Source organism: Choloepus didactylus, chromosome 27, assembly GCF_015220235.1.
Source record: "Choloepus didactylus isolate mChoDid1 chromosome 27, mChoDid1.pri, whole genome shotgun sequence".
NCBI lineage: Eukaryota > Metazoa > Chordata > Mammalia > Pilosa > Megalonychidae > Choloepus > Choloepus didactylus.
Genome location: NC_051333.1, coordinates 24,727,350 through 24,748,557, shown reverse-complemented (window position 1 = coordinate 24,748,557; position 21,208 = coordinate 24,727,350). Strand labels below are relative to the sequence as shown.

Below are 21,208 nucleotides of genomic sequence, written 5' to 3'. Positions count from 1 at the left end.
AGCTCCTCTTCCTTCTTTCCTTCTGTCCACCTGTCAACCCTTCCGTTCTTCCAGCTACACCTCCACCCTTCCATTCTCCCCTTTTCTCCTCTCCCCCTCCTCCCTTCCTTTCTTCCTTCCTCACTTTTATCCTCCCTCTCTCCCTCCCATCTCCATCCTCCCCTCAATTTCCATCCCTCCATCTATCCTCCTCCTCTCTCCCTCCCTTTCTTCCTCCCCTCCTTCTTTGCTTTCTTCCTTCCATTCTTGCCTCCCAACCATCCATCCTCAAGCTCATCTGCAGAGCTTAGGGATCCAGAGGTGAATCTGAAACAGCACTTTCCCCTGATGCGTGGGAAACCCTCCCTGTGGGAAACCCTCCCTGTGGGAAACCCTCCACGAGGGGCCTGGTTCTCGGTAGGTCCTCAGTAAAGGGTCCCTCTGGTTGTTCGTAATGTGGCTCTCAAGTTGCCACGTGTGGAAAGAGAGCGAGTGTGCAGTGCTCCCAGGAAGGCCTCCTGTTGGCGTGGAGGAAGGCTCTCTGTCTTAGACTTGGGTTCCTTACAGAGGGACCGGTGGTGGTGGTGGGTGCCGCCCCTACCGCTCACCTCTGGATTCACCCATCGCCGCCTCCCTCAGCAGCCTCAGGCTCGAGTCTGCAGCTGGGCTCTCGCCTGCCCAGTGAGGATTTCTGGGAGCTTGCCCAGGAAACCAGTACTCCACCCAGAGCTTCCATTGCAGCTACCTCCAGGAGAACTCTGGTGGGAGAGGGATACCCTGTTCCTTTTGGGGGGCTCCTCTGTTCTGTCCTGCCTGCTCAGGCCCCCTCCACCTTCGGGGGACGGAGGTGCCAGTGTAGGGCCAGCCGTGGGTCTGAGTCAGGTGAGGAGGGCTGGGCCTTTGGGTGGGCACAGCTCTGCCTGCAGAATCCACAGCAGTGGGTGTACGGAGGCTGCACGGTGGGCCCGATGCGTGCCAGGGTGGACCAGAGCTGCTGGCAGCATCCCCCTTTCTTTCTCATCTTGTGTTCCCATATCTTCCTTTCTTCCTTGACTCCTTCCAAAGCCTCTCCCTCACAGCTTCCCGTCCCTTCCCAGCCTTTGCTTCCTCCAGGGGCCTTGATGGGTCCCCTAAACTCCTTCACTCACAGGTGCTGGCGGCTGAGGGTGCCTGTATCTGTTGTGCCTTACCTGCCTTTTAAAGAGGGAGCTGGGGTCCTACTATATAGTACTACTATATAGGATTTCAAGTACTGAAAGACATCCGTGGAGGTAGTTTTTTGGCAGAGTGGCTTCCTTCTTTGCCCCCACGCCCTCACACACTTTGGTTCATGCTGTACTTTTGGTTGCCTTTGTAATCTGCCCCTTCCTCCTCTGATCTGCAGGTAGCTGCACCAAACTGGGCTTGTGGGCAGTGTCTCCTGGGTGGCTTCCCTGCACCCCCCAGGCCTCTCAATGTGGGGTCCTTGTGGGAGACTTGGCCAGGGGGACGCCTTATGTCAGCAGCCTACGTCTGTTACATCACTGACTGCATCACCTCGAAATATGAGTTACTTACTTGCACCAAAAGAGCTGTTGCTTTCATTGAGGAAGACAGAATTACCCTGCTGGCATTTTCCTTGCTCCTGACCCCCAGATCCAGAGAGCGTCAGTGGCCTGACACAGTCACCTTTCCCCGACCCACAGTGACAGTAACGACCTCAGACAAATGGAACGAACTCAATTTACTTTCCTAAGGTTCCAGCTTGGCCGTGAAACCCCGGCTCCCTGCTATTCCTGCAGAAAGCGTGTTGGGCTAATCTTGCCCACGTGGGTCAGCCACCTTTTGATAACCCCCCTAGTAATTCAGGAGAGCATTTAAGAGGGCACTGCCCCCAAGGCGGCCATGGGGTCTTGCACTGGGGCCTTTAGTGATTTAGGGCATTGATCCCCGTGACTGCCCATTCCAGCTTGCAGGAGCCGCTGATGTTCTGACCAATGGCGTGAAGCTGGAGGACAACCAGGTGTGGAACTTCCTGAGATGAAATCTCCCTGTCTTCTCCCTGTCACTGGAATTTACAGAGCTTCTAAGTGAACAGCCCCTGGAGAATAGTCTGACAATTTTGCGAGTCATGAGCTTGGATATAAAATCTGGATATACACTTCCTTCTCTTGCGACCCCCCCCCCCCCCAAAACATAAGGAGTCTTGTGAGTAAAGCAAATAAGTCTTCTCAGAACTATCCTAGTGCTGGGAACCTGTTCAGCTTGGCACTGGAACAGAATCTTGGAAAGCAGAGCATCCAGTGTTTGTTTTCTATTCTCTAGATTTTAATGTTGAATGATACAGAGAAAAGCAAAGTGTAAAAAAAATCTGATGGAAGTGCATGCAGGTTTGCGTGTGTGTGTGTGTGTGAGAGAGAGAGAGACAGGGAGAGAGAAACTTGTAATTTCTTTCCTTTCCATGTTGCAGGATGTTTGAGATGTAAACTTGCTTTATGTCACAAGATAGGCACATAGAAATCTGTTTAGAAATAATGATGTCCCTGTTGCACTCTGGGAAAAAACTTGTAGTACACAGTCAGCAAACACCTTTCTGGTTGCCAGAGATGAATCTTGGAGCTGGATGGAGTGTTGCAAACCTTGAGGTCCAGTCTTTGTGGGCTGGGGCTGCCACTGTGGGCCTCTTCCGGCTTCCCATTTGCAGACATCCTTGAACCCCTACTGGCATTCTCGTTCTGTAATTTTAGAATTTACAACTTCAGGTTAAGTAAAATATACTCTATCAAGAGGGAACTTTTGCTTGCCCTATAAAATCCCTGTAACCTGACCAACAAATTAGATTCTGAGTGGTACAGGTCCTGAGGAGTGAGCTGGACCTGGGAACGTGCTGGCGTTAGCAGGCGTGCCCACAGCTGGGGGTTTTTGCCTCGATCCCCCAAGCCAATGGCTCTGAAGTCACTGTGGACCAGCGTCTCGGCTTTCCCTCTAGGCCCTTATCTCATCTGAGCATGCTGTGGTGGATGAGAACATCTTCGCAGGACTCATTTCAGTTATAAAACAGAATGAAAAAGTAAGAATGTAATTGGCTGCTGCTTTGCTGGTCTTGGTTCAGGAGAGAGGACTTCGGTGCCAAATGCGCCATCCCTAAGCCTCAGTTGTTGGTTCCCAGTTTGGACCCATTGAGTGCCATCCTGGCTGCCGAAAGCGCTTGGCCAACTGAATTTGGAAGGGATTTTGATCTACTGTAGGGGGTTTCTTAAATCATGTAGGAGAAAATAAAACACATGAGTACCTCCTCATTTCCTCACTTTCGGGGGGAGAGAGAGAGGGAGGGAGGAGAGATCTCTTCTTTGCTCTTATTTCCTCTTCTGTGCTCTTATTTCCTCTTCTGTCCCATCTAGAGATGGTTTAGAGCTCCACCCCCTTCTTTTTTTTTGTAGGTGGCAATTTCCCAGTGAAAAGAGGCTGAGCAAATTAGGTTGATTGCAAGTGAAGGTCACGTATTTCCCATTTTTTAAATTGATCAAAGAATTGGGACACTGAGGCCATCAAATAACTGTAGACTCTCAACCAACCCAGCAAATTTTTGCCCAGAACGAATGCTGTGTATGTGTCTTATTGAAGCCAATGTGTTTGATTTTTAACATTTCTAACAGGTCTTATTTTTGCAGTTCCCGACACCACGGCTTTAAGACTGTCCTTCGGCTGGGAGGGAGATCCATTGCTTTAAGACTTGCCTGGTAAGGAGAACTGTTTTGTAGTCTCTTGGAGTGGTGTGTGTCTGTGGGTGTGGGGTCTCCAGGCTGCCTTCCTTGGGTCTTGTATATCCCTCCTGTGTGGGGACGAGCTCTCCCAGGTACTCCAGTTTACTCTGTGGAATGAGTGGACTGAGGGGAAGCTTCTGGCTTCAGTGGTCTCTGGGATCCAGCGTGGGTCCCAGGGCTTCCAGGATAGGCTCACAGAGGCGGCCAACTCTTGCAAGGCTGACCTCTGTCCCTCTCGTGGGACGTCCTTAAGGGTGACTTTCCACCAGCCCCCAGAGCTGGTGGGCCGGTGGGGCTGCTGCCACAAGCCAATGACCCCCTTGCGGCCACGTCCTCGGTCCATCCTCCCTCACCCCCCGTGGGGTCTGGCCCAGTCTCAGAGGAAACCCATTCCAGAACGGCTCCACGTGCAGCCTCCCTGCCAGACCTGAGATCACACACTCAGCAGTGAAGTGTCCTCCCAGCAGAGAAGCAGATGAAAACTTAACATAAAATAAAAAAGGGAAGGGCAGTGCATTCATTTGATGTCTTCGGCCGCCTCATCTGAGGCTGCCCCTGATATCTCCATAAACTTCCCCTCGGATCTAATTAGCCAAATCCACCTTCTCCTGACCACGTGCCTCCGAGGTCACCCCATAAACTGGGGAAATTGATAGCAGAATTGTGCACTCAGAAATTAATTTTATATTGTACTGGATATATATTTTTTTATTGTGACTTTATCCTGTTGGAAAAGTGCTTACTTCCGATTTTGTGGATATAACTGACCGTGGATTACTTTTATTTTGGTTTTTACACAACAGTTATATTAGAAATTTGCTGTTTTATTCTTACCTTCTTAGTAAAAATCCTTTTATCACACAATGGGTAATTTATATCCATTACCAGGCCTTTCAATCCTTTTCAGTGGGGCTGTCAGTGCCGTTGGCACAGTAATGATTAATGTGATCTAATAATAGTGTGCCATTATATTACCTTAGTAAAACATGTACCAACATCCTATTCGGATCTACCAAATTCATAGCTTCCTATAATATTTTTGTTGAAAGACAGGATTACTATTTTTCAAAGCTGATTTTTTCCCCTTTAACATATTTAATGAAATTCACAATTCTTTGCCTTAGCAATCTCAGCCGTGTGATTGGCTTTGCCTCCATCAGCCCTGTTGTGATTTGTCAGGCAAGAGGTCCGTCGGTCCCAAAGATCTAGTGGGGAGATTACTTTGTTTTTGTCGGGACTGGGTTATTGTGGCTTAAAGAAAAAAAAGAAGAAGCTGGGTTTCCAGACCTTTCTGACTTGGGTTTTAGATCAAAAAGCAAAAGAATGAGTGATTGGGCTCATCAACTCCTCTTTCCTTCCCGCCCCAGTTTTATCCTCTCTTCTGTCACCTGCTTTAGTCTGCTGGTGAACAGGAAGTCGCTTCAAGCCACACCATCCTTTCCTCCTCCAGCTTCGGCTTACCCTTTTTGGGTCCGGTGCAGGCTCCTCAGCCTTGGCACGGTTGATATTTTGGCCTGGATCATTCCATATTGTGGGGGGCTGTCCTGTGCATTGTAGGATGTTTGGCAGCATCCCTGGCTTCCACCTGCTAGATCCTCGTAGCACACTTTCCTCTCATTCCCTGTCCCTCCCCGTTGTGACAACCAAAAGTGTCCCCGGAAATCGCCACATGTCCCCCGGGAGGCACAGTCAACCCCAGTTCAGAACCGCTGGGCTAAGGTGTTGGGAACATCAGCAGATGTTTTTGGGTGTATGGAAATCCCAGTTGGAGTTCTGGAGTTTCTTGATGCTTCTTGGGACATCTTTGAAATTAAGAGAGAAGATGTGTGGATGCTGGCTAGATTCTGTGTGATTTGGCTGAGATACAGCTCTCTTGCTTCTTTCTCCCTCCTGTCCTGTCACAGAGACAGGCCCTAGGAAAGGCCAGAGCCTTAGTTTCTTCCACTTAAACCCCATTATAATCCCACTCATGACTGATAACATTCCACCTTTTCAGAGGGCTTTAAAATCTGTGTCAACGAAGGATGGCATTATTGTAGCTCGGGTGAGATGTATTCAAACAATTACACGCTCAAATCGAAGTGGGAAGGTTTGTCCTTCTCTCCTGGCGACTTTGTGATACAGCTTTAGCCAATGCCTCAGCCTTCACAGCCCCAGAAAACTTCACGGGAAAATAAATGGGAAGAAACAGGTTTTGCCCTTGATACCACTCAGCTCTGAAGGCAGCTTGAATATTTGGGCTTCGAAGGGGTAGGGGGCAGGGGAGGAAGGAAAGGTTGTTAAGCACAGGAGAGAGAGAAAGAGAGCAAGAGTGATCCTGGTTTTTGATTCAGAACAGAAATTACTGCTGCAACATTGGCTCGAAGTATGCAATCAACTGAAATCAGGAAAAGTATTTTGAATACAAAATTTATATTGAAATACTTGAATCTTGATACACGTGCACCCACATACGTGTATGTATTTAAATCAAGGGTAAAGAAGATGAGAAATAAAGCTTTTGTCATAAAAATATTGCCTGCAATATTTGCCCTCAGATGATTCTGCCACATCGGAATACATTTTTATACCGTTAACATTTCCATATGAGACACTCTTGTTTGTTTTTACAACTGATCCGTGATGATAACAACAAGTAAGAAAATGGCTCTGATTTACCTTTGTGTTTGGAAGATTTCAAATACATTGTGATGTTTAGTACAGGAAGCATGTAGGTGACTGGCTTCTTTACTGGTTTCTGATCTGTCTCTGCCACAACATGTGAGCTCCATGGGGTAGGGGCTTGTGTGTTTTGTTCAGTGTTATTTCCCTGGTTCCAGTTATTTCCCAGTTCCCTAGTAAATGTCCAATAAATCTTTGGTGGATGGATGGGTGGAAGGATGGATGGATGGGTGGATGGGTGAATGGATGGATGGGTGGAAGGATGGATGGATGGATGGATGGGTGGATGGATGGATGGATGGGTGAATGGATGGATGGGTGGAAGGATGGATGGATGGGTGGATGGGTGGATGGATGGGTGGATGGATGGATGGGTGGATGGATGGGTGGAAGGATGGATGGATGGGTGGATGGGTGGAAGGATGGATGGATGGGTGCATGGGTGAATGGATGGATGGGTGGAAGAAAAACCTTCTAAGAGAAGCCTTAGAATAGTGGGCCCAGTGGTCCAAATGAAACCCCACTTTGTCCTCCTAAACATTTTTTAAACCTCAAAATGGCAAGTTACAGCAAGGCATTATTATTATATCTTCTTTCTAATCTACTTTTTAAAATAGAAAAAGAAAATATGTTCAGGACTGTGCTAGGCAGTGTCTGAGAGCTGAAACCACACGGATGCATTGTTGCAAAAAAATCTTTAAAAATCCTCAAGGGTACATACACAGGCATTGGGACTGAAGACGTGGAGGCAGAGTAGGGAAAAGTGACTTCTCTTAAAGTGGGATGTGGGCAAGGAATTTTGGGGGCTCAGAAGACTTCCCATGCAGACAACCCAGGAAGTCTATCCCTTTCCTCAGCAAGATTCTATAATTTACAGTGTATTTCATGTTTTTTTTTCTGAGGGGGGGGGGGCATGCTTTGTTTCTGTGGGGCCAGCCATTGCTCAGCCTTATGGGTTAGCTGTCTTGAGACAGGCGGAACTTCCAGGGCTCCTAAGTCTGGGCACAGCACGTGCAAAGGACCAGTGTATTGGAAAACTTATTCCCAGCGATGGGGATGGTCAAAATCCTTGACTTTTAAATTATTATACAATGAACATCATAGCAGCCCCAGTAAGAAAATAATGAAGAGATAAATGACCATTAAACCTGGCAACCTACAGCAAGGCAACCTGTACGGGCTCTGGAAGCAGTTCCTATCTCAAAGCAGGCACTTAATTAATGTGTGTTGCTGTTGTCCTTTTCTCTGTTTGGTAATATTTCTTCCTTTTCCCCTCCTCATTCAAGATTAATGGAAGTGTAGACCATTTTCAGATAATTAGCCTTTTCCCTTCAGGCTCATACCCGAGCTAGGAACCCCAAGACGTTGCCAGACATGTGGGCTTCCCAGCACCCCTAGGGGCTCGGTTAGTAAGTTCAGAGGACCTCAGAAAGGGTGGCGAGTTTCCTAAGTCAGCTCCCTCACAGTGCATCCTTTGCCACGGAGTGTTGTTGACACGCCGCTGGGGGTTCTGGGATTTATTTGGTGTTTGGGAGCGCGTTCCTCGGGATGGATGCCACGTGGTCCTGCTGGGCAGCAAGAGCCAGCTGTTAACAGGGAAGGGGAGGCTCTCGGTGTTTCTTTCCCACCCCCCCGCAAATAAGGCTGCTCCACGTCATGGCCCAGCTTTATATTTTTAGCTTCCACTGAAACGTAATGTTTTGCTTTTGGTTTATTATGTATGCAAGTATCTTGCTGATAAATTGCATGTGTAATTGTACCATCGTACCCACCGCTAGTCAGCAACAACATGCAATTAAACTCACCCTTGTGGTCACTGAACTTTTCCGGCCCTGACGAGATCACTGACCACTCCACGGGGGGATGAGGCTCTGTGGGTGAGCTTGCCAGTGCCGCATGGCCTCACCGCCCCACCCAGCCCTCCGGGAACCCCAGTGCACCCAGTGTGTGTCCTCCCAAGTCTGTGGGAGGGCTCCCTTTTGACAGTGTGCAGCAGAGAAGGGTGGGATGGCCGGGGCTGGAGGTCCCAGAGCAAGTAAATCTTGGAGGTGTCTTCATTGACTTCAGAGCTTTCTTTTTTACTTACGACCCCAATATCCCTTCCACGTGGTTTCCTTTCTCTTTGAATGTTTTACTGCACTTGCCCTTATGCCCTTCAACAGGGGTTGGCAAACTGTGGCCGGTAGACAAAATCTGCCACTCTGCCTGTTTTTGTGCAGTCTGTGAATGGTTTTTACATTTTTAAACAGTTAAAGAAAATCCAAGGTAAAATAATGTTTTGGAATACTTGAAAATGACACAAAATTCTAATTTTTAGTATCTGTCAATAAAGTTTTATTGAAATGTAGCCACTCCCATTTATTTCTGTATCATCCATGGCTGCTTTCACCCTATAACGGCCGAGTCCAGTCTTTGGGTCAGAGACCGTGTGGTCCGCAAAGCCTGAAATATTCCCCATCTGACCCTTTGCTGAAAATGTTTGCCCACCCTGCCCTATGATAGGAGCTTTATACTCTGTATCTTATTTAATCCACTTGCAGGGAAAGAAACTGAGGCTTTGAGAAGCTAAATAACCTGCACAAGTCACATATCAGGATTCACCTCCCTCTCCTGGGGACTCCCAGCCTGGAACTCTTCCCCACCCTTCAAGCACTTTAGGATTTTTAGTAAGCCTGAGCTCGGAGACTAATTGAAAAAACTTGTTTAATTCTAAAATATGACGTTGTTTTGGGGAGAGGAAGCAAATTGAGGGAGAGAAGAAGGCTGGGAAGCTGGGTGAGCTGGGCTTCTGTTATTTCTTCTATCTCAATTCTAAGAACGGTGCCAGCCCCGGGGCTGGGTGGCAGGATGGGTCCTCAGCTCTTTGCGAGGAGGAACATCATTTCGGGATGCTGATCTCTACATGCACAGCGTTTCCTCAGGATTGAAGGAAAAGCTAAGCCAGTTGATCACTTCTTCTTGCTTTAAAAAAAGTGAATTATCCTATAACCCAGAGGAAAGAAAGCCATTGTGTACTGTAGGGCATTGCACAGATTGAGTCTTTCTCCTTTACTCTTTCCACCTCACAGTGTCTGGGGTGAATCCCGGGGTAGATTTGTGTGGCAAGCTCCAAATCCCTTCCTCCTTTGCCTCTCGCTTCTGAAGGTCCCTTGGCACATTGTTGCTAATGAGGGACTAGGTCGTTTTCTCTCTCTTTACTCCCTCTTCATCCTCCAGGTCTTTAACTGATGTGAGAGGTTGGCACCAGGAACTTTCTGATATTGTTTGATACAGAGGACAAAGCATGGGTCTTTATTTGTTCTTTCTTCAGTGGAGAGAAAAGTCTGAGTTGATTTTTCATATTTGTGTGGCTTATGGAAATAATCTGTCTATCCAAGTACTTAGGAGGCATTAGGGGCTACAGGGAATGGCTCGTCTTGAGTCCCCCTCAGCTGAACAGACGGTGGTTCTCCCTTCGTGTTTGGGAATGCGTGACTTTCCCCCCAATACCTACTGCATTTCAAAGCTGTTGCAGTGGGAGCTCAGCAGTGTTTTTCACGAGCTTTTGGCTGAGGTTTACATTCAGCAGAGCTGGACTCTTACCCTTACAGTTTTCTGGCTCGATTCATCTTGCACAAAGGATAGTATGATAATCTGAGTGGTAGGATGCTAATGTGATGGGCATGTTAGCACATTGCAAGAAAGACAGCAGTGACTTTGAATTTTGAAGCTCATCCTTGAAAATCGGTGTTGCTGCCTCAAGCAGGGGGGCCTGCACCTAGTGGGTAAGTGGGAAATATTTGAGGAATGAATTAGTTTGCTAATTGCTTTGTACCTGAGAATAAGTGGGAGAAATGCATGATTACATGTACCCATGTATTTTGGAAATGGGGCTATCTGTTTTTCTGCATAAAGTTCAGAATTGGGTCTTGGCCTGGTCTCGATCTCCACCTGCCCAGTCGGTGGTGGCAACCTGGTTCTTAAACTCATTTGTCTTTGTGCTGACTGTCCCCTTCTCTCTATCTCTGCCAGTTAACCGCTAAGCCTTTCTCAAGGGTCCCCTGTGCTCAGACCTGGTGGATGGGATGTCTTGTGACATTGAGAAGCTTACTGCTTAGAGGGGAGGGATCTATACCTGGAGAAGGTGGAGTGTGTGTGTGTGTGTGTGTGTGTGTGTATTTGTTGTTGTAGTGGGGAGGGAAGTGTGTTGAATTTTCTCTACCCCAAAGACATTTTGCTGGTCTTCTGGAAATTCTGCAATTTCCTTGCCTTAGTTTCCTTAGTTGTCTTCCTTGCCTGAGTTTTCTGTGTTCATACATGTGGACTGTTTCATGTCTTGAAACGGTTAATAGCACAAAATGATGCTCCTTTGAGTGAACTGACTTCAACAGTCTAGCTTCTATTCCTTAACAAAATATAACTTGAGACAACATCGATGCTAAAAATCTAAGTATGGCATATGCTGGAATTATTCACCAAATTTCTATTTCTCCTCTCCAGGCCCCAATATGTACACATATTTAAATATGACCTCAGGGTTTCTAGAAATGTGACACCCTAAATATTATCAGACCCCCAGTAAAAAGACGCAAATGGCAAATGCCCCGGTCGATGGCCATGACTCCCCCACTCGTTCCTTGGAAGGGGTTTTGGAGGTTTGTAGAAGGCCCAGTGGGAATCCCTGCTGCCCCCACCCAGACACTTCTCAGCTCCCACTTTTTCAAGAGGGTCGGTCCACCTCCTCCCCAGGCCTCGGGGCTGAAGGCTGGGGGAAGTTTCCGAGGGAAGGATGGAGGCTGGACGGAGGCTGGGGGTGCCTTGCGGAGGCCCCCTTCTGATCCCAGACCTGCTGCCATCGGGTTGGCTGCCTCGGGGAAGCCTCAGACCCACGAAGCCTTGGGCCCCACCTGAAGGGCGAGCAGCTTGGACCACACGGTTGGAAGTTTCTTCCTGGGTCTTGAGCAGAACGCCTAGACCCGGGTCTCAGTTGCTTACGTGGAAAGCCCTGGCGAGCGCGGTCAGCTGCGGGTCCTGACTCAGGAGGCCTGGGGGACCAGAGATTCTGCATCGCTTCCGGGTCCCAGGTGCTGCTGCTGGTGCTCTCGGACACACTGTGGGGAACAAGGGACCGGGTTGGTGGTTCTCAACCATGGCTGTTGGTTAGAGTCACCTGGGGAACTTTTAAAACCCACCAATGGGATTCTGAGAGCAATGAATTCAGAATCCCTGGGGTATGACCGCTCAGGTGTGTGAACCGTGGGGCAGTGCCCTAGCTCTTAAACTTGAGGGGGCCTCAGAATCGCCAGATATGGGATTTGTTAAGACACATTTGGGCCCAACCCGGATTTTCTGATTCTGAAGGAAGGCCTGGTGTGTGTGTGTGGGGGGGGGGCGGGGGGCAAGAATTTGGATTTCTGACAGCAAGGCTGCTGCAGCTGGTCCAGGATTTGCACCTTGCATGTAATCAGGGCAGTTGGAAATCATTAAACACAGATTGGGGAGCTGGGGGCTCCAGGCTGCACCCACCCTCCCTCCAGGGCTGCCTCTGTTTCACACACTGATCTCCCTAGTGAGCTTTCATTTGAAAAAGGTCGGTGGGCAGAAAACCCTCTCACGTTAAGACCAGATTTTCAATTTTGGGGAAGTTGCATGTTCGTTCTTCAACTGAGAAGAAAACCAGGCAAGATCTTCGGTCATTCTCCTTGCCAGCTGCAGCCATTGTTACCCCAAACCTGTTCTTTGTGCCAGTTTCAATGTATTATGTCCCCCCAAACGCCGTTATCTTTGATGTAATTTTGTGTGGGCAGACATTGTCAGTGTTGATTAGATTGTAATTCTTTGAGTGTCTCTTTGGAATGTGCCCCACCCAGCTATGGGTGATGACCCTGATTGGATAATTTCCATGGAGGAGTTGCTTCGTCCATTCAGGGTGGGTCTAAATTGATCAGTGGAGCCATATAAATGAGCTGACAAACCAAAGGAACTCAGTGCAGCTGAGAGTGATGTTTTGAAGAGGAGCTACAGCCAAGAGGGACACTTTGAAGAAAGCACAGGAGCTGCAGATGAGAGACAGTTTGAAGACGGCCATTGAAAGCAGACTCTTGCTCTGGAGAAGCTGAGAGAGGACAAATATCCCAACTGCAACTAAGAGTGACATTTTTGAGGAGTTGCAGCCTAGAGAGGAACGTCCTGGGAGAAAGCCATTTTGAAACCAGAACTTTGGAGCAGACACCAGCCACGTGCCTTCCCAGCTAACAGAGGTTTTCTGGACACCATTGGCCATGCACCAGTGAAGGTACCCGATTGCTGATGTGTTACCTTGGACACTTTATGGCCTTAAGACTGTAACTGTGTAACCAAATAAACCCCCTTTACAAAAGCCAGTCCATTTCTGGTAGCATTAGCAGACTGGAACAGTCTTGCAGTAAGAGTTTCGCGGCCAGGCTCCATCTCACTCTTGCAGTACAAAGGCTGATGCCTATTGGGGGCCTCCGTGGGGCCTGGAATTGGCAGCTTAGCTCGCGGTGAAATCAACTGTGGGTGGCTGCCTGGGGACTCCAGTGCCGGGCCCTGTCCTGCTTTTATGTGTGTGGTCTCCTGGAATTCTCCGAATGGCCTTGTGACATAAGTGCTGTGATTATCCGCCTTAGAGATGAGTGCTTGATGCGCCTCCCGGTTTAGATGGAAGCAGGTGCCGCTGAGGCCAACGAGAAGAGAGACCTGTGTGCATGGGGCAGTGGAGTGTGACCCGAGGCTTCGACTCAGGTGGGGCTTTGGGCAGAGGGCAGAACGGGTGGGTTCCATTGGCCTCTCAAGGCAGGTGCCCCTCTGCCTGGACGGTGGGGCTGGGTCCCTCGACAGTGCTCAGGGCCTCTGGCTGTCCGCAGCAGCCGGCCCCTCAGACGAGGCCCCTGGGGCTGTCCCTTCTCTGTCAAAAGTGCCTGGTTGGCCAAGGCCTCCTTGCAAAATTGGCCCAGGTGTTTCCTCTTGGATGGGAGCGGGGTCCCGGGAAGCACAGGTAGGCATGTGTCATCTGAGTGGCATCCAGGCCCTGGGGGGGTGGGGTAAGGGGTGAGGGGAGACAGGAATCCCTTGGCCCTCATTTGAGCCTCCTGCTGTCACCCTTGCTCTTGAACTGGGTCCCCTGTGTGTCCCAGGCTGGTGTTTGGCAGTAGAGCGGAAGGCACGAGAGCCAAGCTTTACTGATGTGGTGTTTGAGATGCCCTGCGGCCAGCATGATCCCCTGGCCTGGGTCCACCCAAAACCACTGGCGTGAACCTCACTGCTTCCCATGTGCCTCAGGCCCTGAGACCCTCCCTGAGAGATTCTCTAAAGTCTCTTGAAACCTGAAGTCCACAATATTCCCTTCAGTTTGTCGGTGTTCCATTTTCAACTTGCAGTGAGATGGATTTAACAAAAGGCTGATTTGGAAACTCTACAGTGACATTACTCGACACTTTATTACCAAAGTATTTCTAGACGCAATTTTATAATCTCTTAGTATGCCTGGCAATGATATGTGTGGGGAAAGTTTACATCCAGTCTAACAGAATTTCTACTTAAGTGCCTTTCTTAATAGAATATGTCTGACCCTAAGCCACTTCTTTTGTGAACCCTTGAGGGCTTTATTACTAAACTTTAAAAAGATTGTTCGATTCACGTGGCTGACATGTTCTTGTAAGAGAAGAGATGAACCTTTCTCTCCCACCGGAGATTCTGCTCTGACCTCCCAAGGTGTGTAGGGTCTGTAGGGTAGCATGAGAATGTAGCCGATGTGCTCTCTTTGAAGTACTGGAAATGCTGGTGTTATCTTAGAATTTGTAGACAGGATGGCAGTTCAGGTACAGGAGTGTTCATGTGCTGGGGTGAAATTCTCCCCCAGGTAGGGTGAGGCTAAATGAACAGCCCATGCTGGGAGCCTGCAGCTTTATCGTCATATGTACAGTATCGCACAGGGAGCTCAGGCGCCAGAAGTGGGATCCTGCTGGCCTTGCAGAGTGCCCCGAGGACCTCATGCCCTTCTTTAAAGAATCCTACTAGGTCCTCCCCAGCACCCTATTCCCTTGAGACTCAGGGGCTAATTTTGGACACCCCATTCATGACGACATCACTGCAGGCTCTGAGTTGTCTAGCCCCTTTGTTACAGCTGGGCAGGGGAGGTGTGCCCAACGTGTCCCCCTGTGGGTCACAACCCACATCACCAATTGTGGGGGGATTGCACCTCCTCTTTATCTTGCTACACACGTAGAAGACCATGAAGCAAAGCGTTGGGCATGGCCAAGGTTGGGAGCCAGAGCGTCACACCTAGTGCAGAGCTTTTAAGAGGGAGGCTGGGCTTGGTCCACCACCCCACCCATGAGTCTTTCTCCTTGAGCCCCCAACGTGGGCATGGGGATCCTTGCAGCTGCCCAGGGCCATTGAAAGACCTTTGTCAAACTATGGAAGAGGAATTTGCTGACTCCTTCATCCTGCTTCATTCCAAAGAAACTTATTTTTTGGAATCGGGGAGTTTTGGGACCAGGGGACATAGGACATGTTTTAGTTTCCGGAGCCCCTCAAGCAAAAACCACTCAATGAGTTGGTGTAACAGTCGGAATTTAATGGCTCATGGTTTTGAAGTTAGGAAAAAGTCCACATCAAGGCATCATCAAAGCAATGTTTTCTCCCTGAAGACTGTGGCATTCTGGGGCTGACTGCTGGTGATCCTTGTTCCTGGGCTCCTCTATCACATAACAATGCATATGGCGGCCTCTCCTGGCCTCTCTGTTTTCTTTCAGCTCCTGTTGAATTTTGGCTTCTGGCTGCTCCCTCTGTGCTTTCTCTCTTTCTGAATTGCATTCCATTTATAAAGGACTCCAGTAACAGGGTTAAGACCCATCTTGACTGAGGTGGGTCATACCTTAACTGAAGTAACCTCGTCAAAGGGTCCTACTTGGAATGGGTTCACACCCACAGGAATGGAGTAAACTTAAGAGCAGATTTTCTGGGCTACATACAGCTCCAAACCACCACAGGGCAGCAGCAGTTTAGGAGCTGCTGGTGGAACTTGTTTGGAGTGTAGATTCCCAAGCCCCGGGCCCGGAGGTGTGTTGGTCCCCAAAGAGGTCAGTGCATCTCCATTTCTCACAAGCTGCTCTGGCAGTGCAGGTGGCCCTGGGCTTATGTGACCAGGGGACCTAAAGTTTAGGGGGTGGACAATGCCTCAGCTGGTCCTCAGAAGCCTAGGTTAGCTGCCTTCTTACTTCTCAGAGGACAGATATCGGGGAAAACATTTTGAGTTCCTGGACCTCAATTTTCTTACCAGTATAAAGGGTGATTAGGTCTATATGATTCCCAAGAGTCCCTCTAATTCTGAACTTCTAGCACATCAAGAACATTCTGCTTTTTAGACTTGGCAAGTTATATTTTCCCCTGAAGGGGGCCTGGGAAAGAAAAGGAATCAGTGGTGAGACAGGGTGGGCCTTGCGGTGTGAAGCCAGTGTTTCAGAGTGGCCTCCATGAAAGAACCGTTTGTATTTATTGAAATCACTTATTTTAATCACCCCGGGTGCTCCCTTGATAAAAAAAAAAAGTTATAATCTTCTGTAAATTACAAATACCTTGAAACTCACAAATTCTATCACTTTTGAGATTGGCAACATTAAATGGCAACAGCTCATTTAAATAAGCAACATCTGGACATTATTATTTTTAGGGATTTTTTCATCTGTTGATTTAGAAATCTGGGGCCTTTATGAATCTTGCATGAATATTCTTTTATATTCACATCTACCATCAAGACACAAAGAAATAGCCAAAAAACATCGCCCAGTGATTCTTTGATGCAATGCATGTGTTTTTTAAACAACAAACCCATTGTGGCTGAAAGGAGATACGAAGTCTGCTGCCTGTGGGTGTAGGTGGGGGAGCAGCTTGACAACCCAGGGCTGCAACCGCCTGACAAGGCAAAGCCCTGGTCGGGGGAAGGTTTTGATTTTATATATAATAATACAATGTTTTAAAATAACAATATCATTTTGGACTGATGGTATCAGAACACGGTATTCACTATTTCTCAGAATCATCCAATTTAGAACACTGTATTCCAAGCAGGTTTGGTAAAAATAGAAGATCTATCATCCCGAGGTGTAAGATAATGCATTAATTTTTATGAGTGAGTTATGAAGATGTACAACTCGGTTAAGAGTTAGGATAAACATAATATTCCTTAATTAATCCATTATGCCATGGTACACATGTGCCATTTTTATTACCTTAAAGATGAAAAATGTCAAAAAAGGAAATTGCTGCTTTTTTTTATATCAAAAAAGCCTTTTTTGAAAAATCATAAAATGTCTAATCTAATTCACCATATAATACTAATGAGCTTAACAAGCCATCTCAATGCACAGATTAGGATAAAAGGTCATCAGTTTCTGGCAGTCAAATTCCAGTACTTTTTTAGATGAGCCAAAACCTTTCAGCACCAAATATCGGAAATGGCATTTGTGATGAGAGGTGATATTAATAGCTATTTGTTATTACCCTAGTGGAGTTTGAGAAATTCATCTTCAACCCTTCCTGCCTTTTCTCAATCTTACGGTCTCCGGTGCTGAGAACGTTTGGGGAGCTCGGGCGTTTTCCATCCCTCCTCGGCCTCACTCGCTCCCCATCCGTCTCCCTGGCCATGGTCAACAGGACCCAGGTGCACACGTGGCTTTGCTGTTTGATGCCACGTTTAATTTCCTCCAATCTCCCTGAATCCCCTTCCCTTGTTTTCCGGCATCTCGCTGCTCTCCAAGCAGCGGCTCCTTCCTCTGTCTGATTTGGTGCCCCCCATGCGCTATTTCTTTGTCTGGTCCTGTATGGTTAGAGGCAGTTCTCAGGCACCTTGGGCTGCAGTGCACTCAGGCTGGCGGCGGCTGGCCTTGTTATGGAAAAGAATTGCCCGGTGGGTTGCGGAAATGGCCAACAGTGGACTGGAATCATGAAGCTGAAAGTAATATTGCCGACTGGAGGTCATTTTTCCCAACTGAGGGGCAATAGTTTGCCACTATAAACTGCACATTGCAGTCAGTATATGTTTTATTAAACCATTTAAGGAACTTGGGAGCCATTTCATTTAAACTTCCTGCTTGATGTAGCTCAGGGCAGAGCCCTGAGAAACTCACAAAAGAGGCCTGGAGTAATTTGCAGAAGAAATGTCCCTGTACCCTGCAGGATGCACAGCGATCGATGGAGCCTGGCTGGGGCCATTCTAAGGGGGTGCCTCCACATCACCCCAGAGCTCCCCAACCCTTGAGAGCTCAAGTGAGAGAGGGATCGTGCTGTGGGTTGCTTGTGTGAGTGTGAATGTCTAGGTTCTGGTCCCAGCTCTGCCACTGATTAGCTCTGCCCCTTGGCCATGCTTCTTAGCTCCCCAGGGGCTGCGTTCTCCGCTGCAGAGTGACCGGGCGGGGGGCGGGATTCAGCATATGAGACCCCTCCAGCCCAGCAGTTCTATAAAGTGCTGGGATCACCTCTGCAACCGCAGCTTTTCCTGTCACATTGGGAAGTCCTCCTTTGTCCCTGCTCAGACTGAGAAGTAATTCCAGCTGTGGACTTTTAGGTACACTCTGGGGACAGGTGCCACCCTGGTCCAGTGGTGTGCATGGGCTCCGAGCAAAGAGCAGGGAAACTGGCAGCAGCAACATACAGCTCTCACGTTAAACCTGAAAAGCCTCACCTGCTGATGCTTTTGTGTCCAAGGAGGTGGCAAGCTGTGGCTGTGCACTGGGCATGGGTTCCTGGGCCCTGCTGGCTGTGGCTCACGGAGCAACTCTTTGAGCCTCGGTTATCCTGTCTGCAAAATGGGGGTGGAGGTGGCGGAGAGGACGATGCTTTCGTCCCTCCTACATGAGAAGGCCCAGGGAATGGGCCTTGTCAGCTGGAAAGTGCTGTAGAAATGATGGTTTCATCATTCTGGATAACTTTGCATTGTGACTGAGCTCTAAAGGTATATGTGGGGATTCTATATTCATATCTTGTGCCTGTGAATTAAGGAACTATGAGGTGAGACAGGCTTTATCTTTAAAGTAATTAACAGGATGGAACCAGGCATTTTGGCTTTCCCAGTCCTAACCGGTGGTCTTCAGTGGGTGGCCTTATTCTACAAAGTTATATAACCAAATCTTTTGTCTAATTGGTAACTATATTTAGGAGGTAGAGAAATATGTGAGCTATTCGTTTCGATTGAATTTTTTATTATGCACTCTGCATTTGGATTGACAACTATTAATATTAAAGAGCTTGGCCAAATTGAAATTTGTATTGCTGGAGAGACTTAAATATAATGTATGATGCTGAAAAAAAAAAAAAAAAAAAAAGGCCAGGGACTGTGGGAATCACCAGGCTGGGTGCAGAGGGTAAATCCAGCCCTGCCTGTCTCTGAGGAGGGGTGAGTGCTGTGGCTCCAAAAGTCTCCGTCAAGATATCAAGGGTTGAGATCCTTTCATGGCAAAGGTGCAAAATAGAGATGTAGGGCACATTTTAGCACATTAAACAAAGAATTTTTTATAATAACTGTTTGTATAGAATATTTTCTCCAGCACTAATAAGAAGGTTTGGGGGCAAGGCAGAAAGAGTCATTTTAAAATAGGATGCATGTATCACCAGCGTAAAGATGAAAAAATAGGGAGCCTGGATTTTTCAGAAGCCTAAAGCAGACTGTATTGGTTTTCTGCGATTGCTGTGTCTTGTCCTGCAGGCTCTGGGACCACGTGGGAGTCCCAGTTCTAAGTCTGCTGGGGTCACCGCCTGCGACTCGGACCCGTGGTTCCTTTGGGTTTCTGGGGCTCGGTCCTTCTGATAATGACTGTGGTCTGACACAGGGCGCTGGATTGTCACAGGCAGGCTCCTAGACACCAGACATGGCTTCTGGGTGACCGCCACAGGGCCAGAGCGCAGCTCGACAGGTGTTGGACACAGCCTCTGGGATACTCTTGGGGGGGGGCACATTCCCCCTCCCCGCCCACATCACCAACATTTTGGAGCGAAGTTGTGGCCCTCTGATTGTGTGGCAAAGTTCTAGTGTTGGCTTCATTAAATTAAACACTGATACTGTGGGAGTCAGAGGTAAAAAAAGAAAAATGTCTCTGCCACCAGGGGGTTTATTGTCCAGTGGGGAGGAAAAGTATGGACTCAGTGACGGTAGCACAGAATAGTAAATTCTGGCCTTTTTCTGCGTTGCCAGTCGGGTCTGGTGAGCTGTTCTTGGTACATCTGAGGAGGGGGTGGGGAGGCTGGAGGGCTGGGGGGAGCAGCAGCCTACCCTTGCGGGGCAGCAGTCTGGGGAGCGTGAGGATTGGCCTGGGGGACAGATCGGTCTCATGGGAGAGCACAGGGGGCACCGGGGAAGTTTGCCTTGAGGACTGGGGACGGGTTGACATTGCTGATGGAGGGCACAGTGGGAAGAAAGACCCAGAAAGTGGAGATGCTTAGGTAGTGAGGACCAGCTAACAGGTGGACCGTGGGCTGCACCTGCTCAAGGGCTGATTCACAACATCTTTTTAATTTGAATATCTGTAAGATGGGCACACACAATGCAACTTGCCATGGTCACCCTCACTCCTAGTTCCCTACACTGACCCACCCCTCATTAATTTGCACCCCCCACCTGGCTGCTGTAGCATTTCATTTTGCTACCTGGGTTCATATGCACCTGAGCAGCAAGCTGGGCTGCTGGGGAGCCTGGGAGGGCTCCTGAGCCAGGGGTGGGGAGGGTTCAAGACAGCAGCCCGGGAGACAGGTTGGTAGGTGGCTGTAGGAGTCCCAGAGAGATGGATGAGGTGTAGAAGCACACACGAGAGGAGCTGGTGCAGGTTCGTTTGGAGGAGCAGGCAGGCACACAGAGGACGTTATCACCCAAGAGAGGCAAGGGGCATCCAGGGTGATCCCTTTCTCCAGAGTCAACAGGAGCAAGGCCCTGTTTGTGGCCCCGGCCAGGTCACTTCACCTGTCAGCTCTGGATGCCTTGTCTGTGTCAGAGGAGACCTCCCCGCCAGTACTGCTCCTTTACTCAGTGTCCCTCAGTTTCCCCATCTATCGAAGTTAACCAACATGCCTGCCAGGCGTCATTGATCAGTCTCAGCTCTCTTCCTGTCCTCTGAACTCACATCCTTCTTGGCACTCCAGCAGTCACTGAAGGGGATTGGTACTTGAGATGAAAGCTATTTGCCACCTCCGGACTAGAAGACCTTCAAGTGTTTTCTTTTGGAGTCTACAGCTCTGTAGGACTGAGGATGAGGCTGTAGCCCACAAGCCACCCTCTTAGCTGGTCCTCACTAGCCAAACGCCTCCACCTTCCAGGTCTTTCCTTCCTCTGTGCCTTCCGTCTGCAATGCCAACCCATCCCTGCTTCTCCAGGCCAATGTCCCAGAGCCCCCTGTGCTCTCCCATGAGACCGATCTGTCCCCCAGGCCAATCCTCATGCCCCCCAGACTGCTGCCCCGCAAGGGTAGGCTGCTGCTCCCCCCAGCCCTCCAACCTCCCCACCCCTGCCTCAGATGCACCAGGAACCACAGCTCACCAGACCCGACTGGCAAAGCAGGAAACGGCCACTCTGTGCTATCATCACTTTTCTTCCCCACCGGACTATAAACTCCAGAGTGGCAGGGACATTGTTCTTTTTTTTTTCACCTGTAACTTCTATGTAAATTTTCCCCAGTCAGGAACTGCAATAACAATGTAGGAAAACTGCATTAAAGAATGCTGAAAAAATTGGTTGTTCTGACTCAACAGATTTTGTGGACACCTGCAAATACTTCTGGTTCCAAACACTTTGGTTATGTATCATTTAAAAACACCCAGGAGCTCTGGGGCAAGAGGAG

The 21,208-nt window shown here is 48.7% G+C and overlaps 1 protein-coding gene across 7 annotated transcripts in view; it reads left to right on the top strand.

The window, feature by feature from the left end:
- The window catches only part of ZNF536 (zinc finger protein 536), a 435,117-nt gene that overhangs the window by 48,862 nt on the left and 365,047 nt on the right, over positions 1-21,208 (top strand). For 5 of the 7 annotated variants that reach the window (XM_037820159.1, XM_037820158.1, XM_037820155.1 and 2 more), the window contains exon 2: positions 3,630-3,698. The exons of the other annotated variants lie outside the window; for them this stretch is intronic. The gene's annotated coding sequence lies outside the window, so the exon portion shown is untranslated. The remainder of the gene's footprint in view (positions 1-3,629; positions 3,699-21,208) is intronic. 7 annotated transcript variants of the gene reach the window in all.